The sequence below is a fragment of the Halyomorpha halys genome, unplaced genomic scaffold, assembly GCF_000696795.3.
Source record: "Halyomorpha halys isolate HHAL.00 unplaced genomic scaffold, Hhal_1.1 Scaffold239.1, whole genome shotgun sequence".
Lineage (NCBI taxonomy): Eukaryota > Metazoa > Arthropoda > Insecta > Hemiptera > Pentatomidae > Halyomorpha > Halyomorpha halys.
In genome coordinates this window covers 277,183-288,660 of record NW_027114928.1, presented here as the reverse complement: position 1 = coordinate 288,660, position 11,478 = coordinate 277,183, and the positions used below count along the sequence as shown (strand labels likewise).

The 11,478-nt window shown below is 29.9% G+C and overlaps 1 protein-coding gene across 1 annotated transcript in view; it reads left to right on the top strand.

The window, feature by feature from the left end:
• kn (EBF transcription factor knot) overlaps nucleotides 1-11,478 on the top strand; it is a 137,651-nt gene that overhangs the window by 110,688 nt on the left and 15,485 nt on the right. The window lies entirely within an intron of this gene.

Below are 11,478 nucleotides of genomic sequence, written 5' to 3'. Positions count from 1 at the left end.
CTACTGTGAAGATAAACGTCATCAAGGAATAGGGATCTGTAACTACAATGAATGGTTCCTGAGATATAGTTGTTTTAAGCAAAAGTTTTTTCCAATCAACGAAATAAAAATTTTGCCAATTATCTTTTGATGTAAATCATTGAAACTGCTACTACTACTCAATTGAGAACTAATGTACACTAACAATTGAGACTTTTGAACACCGTTCATAGCAGTACTAGTTTTCGCAAAATATTATGTTTTTATTATTTGAAAAACTTTATTGCGGAAACTATTAATGTAAACAACTTTCAGTTTAGTAAATCTACTCTACTTTACAATGAATGAAAGTCATCAATTTTGACAAAAATTGAAGTGAAAAAATGTCTTATTTTTCTCCGAGCTTTTGATCTATAAGTATTGGGAAACGTTTCAGAGATGCATTGCATGTGATAAGGAACATACTTGAATACTTAAAGCTGTCTATATAACGGATGACATAACGTATCACGTTAAAAAATAAAAATATCACATTATTATTTTATTAAAATACAAGTAGGTCACCTGAAAATTAAATTAATTATCGAAAACAATCAGTTCTTCTCTGGCATTGCTACGTGACTATATCGTCGGAAATAATCAAGAGAAGCAAGCCTCGGAAGCTAGAAAATAATTTATTTATCTATTAGGGGAAGAGGATGGCCATGAGGAAGGGGGTAGCCAGGATGGGAGGGGGGCAACCAGGATGGGAGAGGGGGCAACCAGGATGGGAGGGACGGACCTATCCGTTCCTATAAATTATAAAAGGCAACGCTGGATTAGGCTGAGGGGCACGAGCCTGCGACAGGAGTAATCCGGCTAATATCGCCCATAGATTTATACTGCGGCGACGATACTTGTCTTTCATGTAGGTCGGTCCAGGAAAAGGAATTCTGATAAATATTTTAATCTTATATTTTTGCGATGAGATTTCTCTTGCAAGGGATATATTACAAAAAATTCTTTTAATGGCATTCTACTACAGTAGGTAATTGAAAGATGAGTTTTCTGATTATATTAGGTGAAATGACTCCTCCTTCATGTGAGTGTTATAATAACATATAATAATTGTAACGGTATTGTAATAATGCCAGTAATAACAATATGACAATTAACCATATCTTTCTGGAATGCCCGTATTTCACATCACCCCTATGTTTGAATAGTTTTAAATTAAACCCTGATGTATTAACAATCTTAGGGACTATAGTAAAACAGTATGATAAATATTTCAATATTTAAACATAAAATTTACTATCACAAAAATTATATCGAATAAGCAAAAAATATATAAATATTAAATAAAAAAATAAATATAACTTCGAACAACTAAAAAATTAAGTAATAATATTAATATAAGCATAAATAAATAAGAAATAAATGGTGTTGATGACCGAAAACAAGAACGAAGGAAACGACTCCTTCTTATTTATACCTTTATATATTTATTAAAATTTCAAGTCAAATTTTCTGTATTCTCTCTTCGTCATCAAGTGCATTAGAATTCATATGTAATTACATTCTTCCTTAATTTATTTACACATTATAAATTTAATCATTAATTAAAAGTGTTTACACTATGTTCACAACTTCAATTACTTTAGTTTACTATCTCCTTATTTTAGTTTTACGTATTTTTATAGGTATTTTTCTTCAACTAGTGAAGATATTATGCCTAATATCGCGTCATCAAAATAAAGTTTCATATATTTCTTTATTTTATTTCAGGAAAAGCTGAAATATAAATGCTAGAAAAATAACTTTAGAAGGCTGAAAATATTTCGTCTGTTGACATCTCTTTGATAAGAAATTATTTCATGATTTTTATTAACATAATAGTACTGATAACAACTGTCAAGCCCCTTATTCAGTTATTGTCACACGTTAATGACAGGAAGAAATTTTAAAAAAATTGAACAGAAAAATAAATACATCTTTCAAATGAAAGGTCAACTTCAAAACTAACATTTTGCCAAAAATTAATTATTGACATATTATTATTTTTCATATTGCAATGTACGTTTTTCTGAAGGTTTAAACCATCAAAACTCAAAGAATCCTATTTAGATTAACTGTTTGAAACTAAAGTAACCTTATTTTATTTAAATTAGAGATTTTCCACATTTTATATATGATTGTTCACAGCAAAAAATGTGATTGTTGTAATTAAACCATACAAATAATTTTTAACACATTAATTTTATATTCATTTATTTTAAATTTGACATTTAATCCACGAAATAAACGAATGAAATAAAGTGAGATATTTTGGTTGAAAAAGAAAATAGTTAAATTATATTTCATTGGAATTTCTGTTATTAACGCCAAATTAGTTAATAATAGAAATATCAATAAAATTGTACAATGAAATAAAAATATTTATAGTTAGAGAAATATTCTTAGCCAAACATTTTAATATGTGTTATATAATTTAACTAAAACTGTTGATAGGTATACATTTTAAGAATAGAGTTTTAAGTAGTTCCTAATTACAGGAAACTGGAAATAACTCAATATTTATCGCAATATAAAAATAACCACAATGCTCTAAGAGTTACAACTCCTCTCAATACAACTTGTTTTAACTCATACTGCTACATAATTCAGGAAAACATTTTCAATAATAACAAATAACAAAACTTGTTTTACTAACCTAATATTGGTAATGTGTATACTTCATCATTTTATTTATGTATATACACTTGTTTTAATGTTTCCTATTGTAGGCAATTAATATTTTGGAAGATTCCTAAATTAAATACAAGTTCTAATTAATATTGACTAATTGTAAGTATAGGTATCCTTACTCATTGAAAATTTAGTAATTAAAAACTGTGTTAGCAAAGTTTAGTTATTATCATTACTGAAATAGTTTAGGTTGAACAAACTCCCGAAGACATCCCTAACAGACAGATAGACAAGGCTATTAGCGTCATTAGACAAGGTACTAATGTATTTTAAATGAGCACGAGTGTAGAGAATAAAGGAGACTTTAGATAAGAGAGGAAGTGATAACAGCTAATCGGAACCTAATCAAAGCTGGCACTACATCGATCCGGCATTTTGTAGAACCCCCCCCCCCACCCTCCTACATTGGTGTCTTGCTCTGGGAGGGAGATAATACTCCCCACCGTGTTCCCATGGGGACTGTCTCCTCCCCATGGGGTTCGATTCCTAACCTCTCCGGTCCACAGCTTACGTCACGGCTGGTCTGTCCTACCGCTATTAAACGTATAATTAGCAATTCGCAATAAAAATAAAAATACAAAAATTGGAAAATTTCTTATTTACAAGGTGGGTAGCTGTAAACACTTAAAATCTATTATAAAAAAAATAGAATTATTTCAACTACAATACGAAGCTTACGAAAGTGAGGACGTGAACTTTTGAAAAATAAAAAGTTTTAACAATGGTCACTGTTAGCCTATTTCATGACAAATCCATAAAACCACAAAACAATGTGAAAAAATATTCCAAACAATTACTGAAAAATAATTACAGAAAATATTAATTTTTGAAAATGTAACAATTATAATTTTTCTATTTAAAAAAATGACAGTTATTTTTTTAAGCAACTTTCACTTAGCCATTTGTTTCTAACGGTAATATTACGATCTATTATTAATGGAAAATATACAGGTCACTTTCCTAATTAATCCAAACAAAAATTATGAAAACATTAAAAAAAAGACAAATTTATATGGATATTTATTTTGCTAATTAATGTATTTGTAGTCATAGATAAAAGTACGTATAAAATTTGTTTAAGTATCAATGCAATCTTTTTTTTTCACTATCACAATATATTTTATAAATACGATTTTATTAATTAGATTTTTTCTTATAAACATTTTTCTATATACTTATAATTTTTAAGTAATTGCATAGACTGTCACAATGCAGTCAGTGCAATGTTTACTGCATATATATTGTATTGATATAATTTACATAATGTATGCTTAGGTTTTATTTTGCAGTATCTTCTTAATTCAGTTTTTAAAGAAATAATATTTTTGAAATATAAAATATACTATTTAATTTTATATTTCATTATTTATGATTCTTAATACAAAAGGTTTTTTTATTTATATTTATAGTAAACTAAATTATTGTAATATTTTAAACATAATTTACCGAATTTTTCGAACGTTTAATCTGTTAGTTAACAAACAAAAATACTGAAGGAAGTTTAACTATATATATAAATTACATTATAAAAGACCCCTTAAGAAATTAGAGAAAATTTTAAAGTATAACTTTTTTTTTTAATACCAGTACGAAAAGATTAAACCAAAAACATCCCTTGTGAGCACGACAGACCTAAATTTATTTTACTAATAGCTAAATTATCATTTACCAAAACAACATAAAAGTTGTAACTTTGACCTTTCATTGACACAGCCCACATTAGTAAATTAATTTTTAATAACTATTACTTCAACCCTAAGTAAAACAAGATCACTACTATAAGACATACATATTGAAAATAGCATTTTATATACATTATAATTTGGAAAGCGCTCTGAAATTATAATTATAAACCAGATGTAAATTAAGAATAGTATGAGTCATTATTATTTTTTTCCATACAACAGAAATACTGATCTGAGTTATAATCAAGTAGAAAAACAAAATATTTCATAACCTTACTACAATAGCATTTTAACAATGACCGAAAATATGAATATAAACAATGCCACTTAATTTTCCAAAAAATAAAAATCATGATAAATCTAATTATTAATTTTATTTACAACTTCTCATGTTGTTCAGATATCCCTTCTGAGGTTATAAAGTGCTGGTAGGGAAGAAAGTTCTGCTACAAAGCCTAAACAAGCGTTGCACTGGAAGTAATAATAGGATATACGAGTATATGCCAACAATGAGAGCTGTTTATTTTCTATAATAAACGAAATTTAAAGTATTTTAGAGGAATGTGTTGTTTTTTTTTCGTTTTTTAGCCTTATTATTTAGTTTATTGATATTTACTTAGTTACGATGAATAAAATGTTAATATCAAGTAGATAATTCCCCGATTTCCAAGACTAAAATCACAAGTTTTACATATTCCATTTGATTAATAAATAAAACTAATAATTTGTAAATTTTAGTAAATCATATCTTAATTAATCAATGACAGTAAATCACCAAAATATTACTGTAATAAATTTCATTTTTATGTTTGAAGAAGCATGTATTATAGATAAAACAACATAAACTTCATCTACCCCCCTTTGTATATAAACGAAGTCCGACCCGTCAAGTACAGACCTAATAATTCAGGGAGGGCCAAGAGGGGAATAAAGAGTTTGTATAAGAAGCACTAAGGCAGACCCCAAGGGAGAGCGACTATCGATTTATTCCATGTGTCGTCAGATGCATCTACGCCTCTTCCTTACACGGCTTTAGTGTTTTCGAACAAGATGGCGTCTAGGAGGTTCTCAATGGACGACTCGAAGTACGATCAAGAGGGGAAAGTGGAGTACACTGAGTATCTTCTGTCCTGTATCTCGTTTCTCTAATAATATCGGAATATAACAGAATATCACTTCTTTTTTTTTAAATATATTTATTTATTGCTATTTACAACTGTACATTATAATACATTTAGTAAATTTGATCTCAGTTGAATTTGAGTGTTACAGGCGTGTAGAGAAACTACCCATTGGTAGCACTCTAATGACGTTTTACATTAGCAGGTCTCGGGGCCATCTTCTTTTCAGGCGCCTCGAAGGATTGTCAGGAATTGGAGAGGAAGCAAGGTTAGAAGCTAGTGGGTTTGTGTGATTAAGGAGTTAGGGAAAAATATTAATTTATGACACGAGGCAGGCGTGAATTTACAAATAAATGTAATATTTTCATATATAATTTTTTTGTTTGTACCCTTAATTAAAATAGAATTGGTACTTCATACATATATAATACATGCGATGAATTACATATATTTTACGGAGAATTAGTGAAGCATAAATTTAGCGTTCAGACTTAGTAGATAGTAGCAAATCTTAGGTCGTAAAACTTGTACTTTTTGGCTTATCACCAGTAGAATATATATAAATATTAAATAAATACAAGGTTTTTTTTATTCTTCAACTAATAATTGTAATTCAAAGTTTATGATGTCTTTATAAATTTTTAGTACCCATAGTCTCATTAGTTAAATAATTTAAAAAATAAAATTGAATCCCCGAATAAAGTTCGGAAATATTACTAATTATCTAACCCCATAAATACGCAAATCTAGTCTTATCACCTGGATGTTACTGAACTAACAAAAAGTTTTATAAAAACAAAATATTTAATCGTTTAGAGCTTGAAGAGAGTCCGAATCCAACTTTATAAAGCGTTGCTCCTTCCTGTGTTAATTTAAGCGGAATTCCTCCCCCACCCCTCCGTTTCTCCCTTTAATGTATTCATACAATTCCCGACTCCTTTATGTGAGCTAACTTAAGGTTATGCAGATTTGGTGAAAATGTACGAATCGGATGTCTTTTAAGCCGAATAACTGATAAGTTATAAACTTAAAAAAATTAAGAATTCAATAGAAATATTTAATTAAAATATAAGGACGTTTAAATGGGTGTGTATCCAGCCACTTCTGAAGAAATGATAATTAAATAACTTTCGTTACAAAAAGTGATAAGAAAAGATTTAAAAAAATAGATAATATTTCTTTCAGATAACATTTGCGTTCGGGTACAGAAGTCTCTTTATAATTTATTATAAGTTGATTTAAAAAATACTATATTTTATAAAATAAAATAATTAATGATTAGTAATAGAATATTTATCACTAATCACCAATATTTAGATTTCAAAGTTTCCAATATGTACAATACAATTCTATATTATAATATATGCTATAAGACAAAACTATATGAAATATACTAGTCCCGCGATATGGTTGTAGGAAACTTAAATTTAAGGTAGGTAGATATATCTTGAGATGTTACCGGAAGTACTGCTTCATAAAATAGATTTCATGTTTCTTTTTCTCATTTTCTCGCTCGAACGACTTTAATTGTACTCGTTACATCAATGTAAAATTAAATGGTTTTTAATATCAGTTGGACACTTTCTTCATTGAAGTAGATGGCTTATATGTCGAATACACAAACTCTCATCTTCCCAAGAGGCAAATTTCTTTACAACAACCAATAAAGGGTTTTGGGTTCAGTGGAATACTGTTTCTAGACCAACGGTTTTTGTCAAAGATGTTTTAGTCAACCGCCAACCAAAACCGGTTTTTTTTCCTTCTACGTCGGCCTAAGACTCCCGTTGGAGTCCTACACTGCAACCACCAGGTTTTTCCCACAATTAAATGCTAGTCACTTTCTGTAGGTTGGGTTTACCCCAGGAGGGTCGACCCAAGGCTGATATAATAGAATAAATAACTATCTATCACAACCTGAATCGTACCCATGACCGGAAGATCACCACTTCAAACGGAATCTTCACTTAAGTCACCCTGATAAAGACCTGATATTCAGTCTCTACACAAATAAATAAGTTTTATTTATTTGTGTATCTTGGCTTACCGCACCCCTGACCATCTTAATATTTTTGTTTTCTTTATGTAATATAATAATCCAAGAATGTAAGGACTATTTTCATTTACTAAAGTTTGCAAATGATGGAAGTACGACGTCCGTTAATTACCAGCAGTCTGCCAGTGTGTTTAACAGTTAGTGCTACGTTATGTGACGTAGATTGAATTTTAAAATAGATGAAAGAATTGAAAGAATCAAGTGGCGTTTAAAGGACGCTAAAAGGAGGAATTACGAATAGAAATGAGCAAAGAATTCCAAAAGGAAGTAAGAAGAATAATGAAATTGCCAAACCGGATCTAAAGGGTATATTGTACAAGTTAGTAGTATGAGATTCGGAAGTTTAGAAGGTACACAAAGGAAAACGGGATGAGAAAATTAAGTATACATTGAGGATTTTTCGCTGAAGGATTGGAAAAATAAAAATTAAAAAACACACACACTTAGGAAATATTGCAGTAGAAAAAAGGTTGATGTTACGGATTCAAGAAAATAAATTTCATAATAACCATTGATTATTTTTTTCGATTTACACGTATCAAATAACAATGTGCTCTCCTATATGAGTAGGTACTTTCGCGTTCCATACACATGAGCAGTACGAACTGTAACCCCACACGACGGGCGTTAAACATTACCAACAGTTATAGTATGGACGGACCATCATTAAAATGTTAATTCACTGAACCGTTGGCAATTGTAGCCCGTGTAAATCTAATTTGTCTCTGCTGGTGCAGTAATTGAGGGGTTCATCAGAGCGTCATTTGTTCCGTGGGGGTGTTGTCTGCCGCGAGGAGGGTCCAAAAATCGAGTTAGCACTCCCGACAAAGACTTCCCGTGTCTTCCCGTCTCTCGTTACCGCCGCTTTTTTCACTCCTCATCGGTTTTTAACGTCACTGATTTCGGAATAGGATTATAATGTCACTCATACCGATGGCTACATCTGTCTCCCATCTTTAACTGTTATAGAACACATTAATCCCGTTTAATTTAAAAATATGAATTATTCTTACTTACAAAACGACAAATATATTCTTCGTTTTAATGTTAATGAGCCTACTAGAATCATACTGAAATGTCATAAGTAACAAATAAAAATTAGTGTTATTTAAAAAAAAGTTATGTCCAGTTTCGTAAAAAAAATTCTATTCTAATTATTGTTTGTAAATAATGAGGGAATTCTTCAAAAATATTTTTAGTCATAATAATTGAGAGACTATATTAGCACGTGGAAGATGGCAGTTCTCTAATCATGTGAGAGCAAGTATGGCCTATTCTCAAGCAGGTCAGAGTAACTTCCCCCCTGCGGCACTGAAGTAGGATGTAGACCATGGTTTTACTGTTCTTTAGATTCCCTTTAATTTACGTGGAGATCCTTTATCCCAAATGGTCTATTATCTTTCCAATATTTTCACTTTGAGAGGCCTACTGAGTTCTAATGGGATAAGAACGGTGGTGCCTCGGACAGGGAGCGTGAGAGTCTCTTTGGCTAGTTCGTCTGCGAGCTCGTTGCCAATAATACCAATGTGGCTTCGTTAAGCCTTAAATCTTCTTTTTATATTTCTAAGGAGGGTGATAAAAGAAAAATAAATTAATGAATGTCCGAAAGAGATACAATGTTTCACGTATCGTAAAGTATTATAAATTTTGGGTAAGCCGAATTATAACGCCTTCAATAACCAGTTCCTTTAATCTAGTCTGAATTTAAAATTTTTTGAAGGAAAATCATGTAAGTTCCAAAATATTTTGCAGTGAGTAAAACAAAACCTGATTCGATCATTTTCAAAGTTATACTCATTTTATCGTGTTCCAAGGTCTTCAATTCAGACGAATTGAGAAAACTTTTACAACATAATAATTTTTGAGAATTTTTAAAATAATAATAATCTTGCAATACAAACATTACATCCCTCCCCTCACCCCTTCCATCTTGTATTAACCAAGAACCATCTTTATCTCCTCAATCCAGCATCCCCCTTCTCAAAATAATAATCTTTACAAATATTATAAATAATCTTGGAATACAAATATTAATAATCCTTCCCCCAAGAGTAACAATAACTGATTATAATCAAAATCAAAAAACTAATAAATCAGCGAAAAAAAAGTCTATGTGAGAAAGAATTGGTAAAGGTGTTTGAATCAGGAACTTACGGAATTCTCAGGGGTGGATTGTCCGCATATGCAAGTAGGTAACTGGTAGAAAAATACTTAAGTTCAAATATTTGTAATTATATATACTCTTATATATAAAAGACAGTTTTACCCAATAACCTTAAAAAGTAATAACTTCATTTTCTAAAATAAAACTCAATTGCAAACAACTTTCTTGACGCTGCCTTTCTTTGGACTACTCAGCAATAATTCAACATAATTTGAGAACGCATTCCAATTAATTCCACGCATTTTCATTAGATTACTAGCGCTGAATATTTTCTGTCTGGTTTGCATTATAAACAAAGCAATAAAAAGCTTGGTGAGTGACCTCCAGTTTCTCATTGCTTTGGGGCCTCAATATTGTCTTATCCGGTCCAGAAGATTGTCAAACTAGGCCTTGAACCAGTCCGGTATTAAAAATAAGTTAAACATTACCAGTTTACCCCAATAATTTTTGCACGGTGAAGAGTAAGGCTCAGAAATGCTTAAAAAAATAATATTTATTGATTGGTGTAACAATTTTAAACAAGTGCTTATGAGTGACGAAAAGTTTGAATTCATATTGAAATTTATGATAGTCCTGCTAAAGCTCAATTTTGTATTAAATTTAATTAATATAACTATTTTTTAATTACTGATTGAAATATAACTAACTCAAATCCGCACTGAATCGGATCCATTTTGAATTGGTTCCTTGGACTCGTGACACGTAATACAAGCCTAATAAGAGGATCGAATTGCCAAGGAATCGATATTCATCCAGGCTAATTGAATAAGGCCGTATATCAGTGTAATGCGATATTCCAACTTATTAAATTGTGATTTATGATTCTTTTCTTCCCTTCCTCTACGCCCACATGTTCAAGTGATACCGTGTGTTGGGAATAGACTGTTATGTATGATCAACAGTAATCTATAAATTTTAGTTTTACTAATATTCCAAATAATATCCATACAAAAAATTATAAATACTTTACCTTTCCACAATACTACCTGAAATTTGATATATGCTACTGAGAGTGATAAACACTTTAATTAATAAGCCATTTTGCATGATACATGGCATACTGATCAATTATATAAAATATAATTCAAACTGACAAAAACAATGTAATTAAGATACAATATATATATATATATGTATATATATATATATATATATCTCAATACAATGTTTTTTACTTTTTTTTCCTTTTTGTTTTTTCCTTTTAACTTAAAAACAAATAAATAAGTTAAAAATAAATAAAATAGTAATATTAGTAGTAAAGTTTAAAAAAAAAGCAATATTCGTAATAAAATTAAAAACAAACAGATAAATTAAAAAGAAACAAATTAATATGTTAAAAAACGAATAAATAATACGTATTTCATGTTTATACAAAACCATCGTGATGCCAAATCACTTATCTTTCCTATCGAATTTTCTTATAAATAAATATAAGTTTAGAACTTATACCAAATATTTCATTTCGTAAACATTAGAAGGAGATATCTATTTTTATGATCATGTCCAATCATTTATAAAATAACGGCTATCTCCCTCTCTTTTTCGGCGAAGAGACCAAATCTATCCACCTATTGAAGAAATTAGATTTAATTACAATTACAAAAAAAATTATAAAGAAGCTGATTTAAGATACGAGAAGGTTGATAAAGATGCCGAACACATCTCAAAAGTTATATCAAAAAAGTTATATCCTGTGTCCCAATAATGCTATGAAATTCTAGTCGTGAGGAGGGATGCATTATTCTGCTT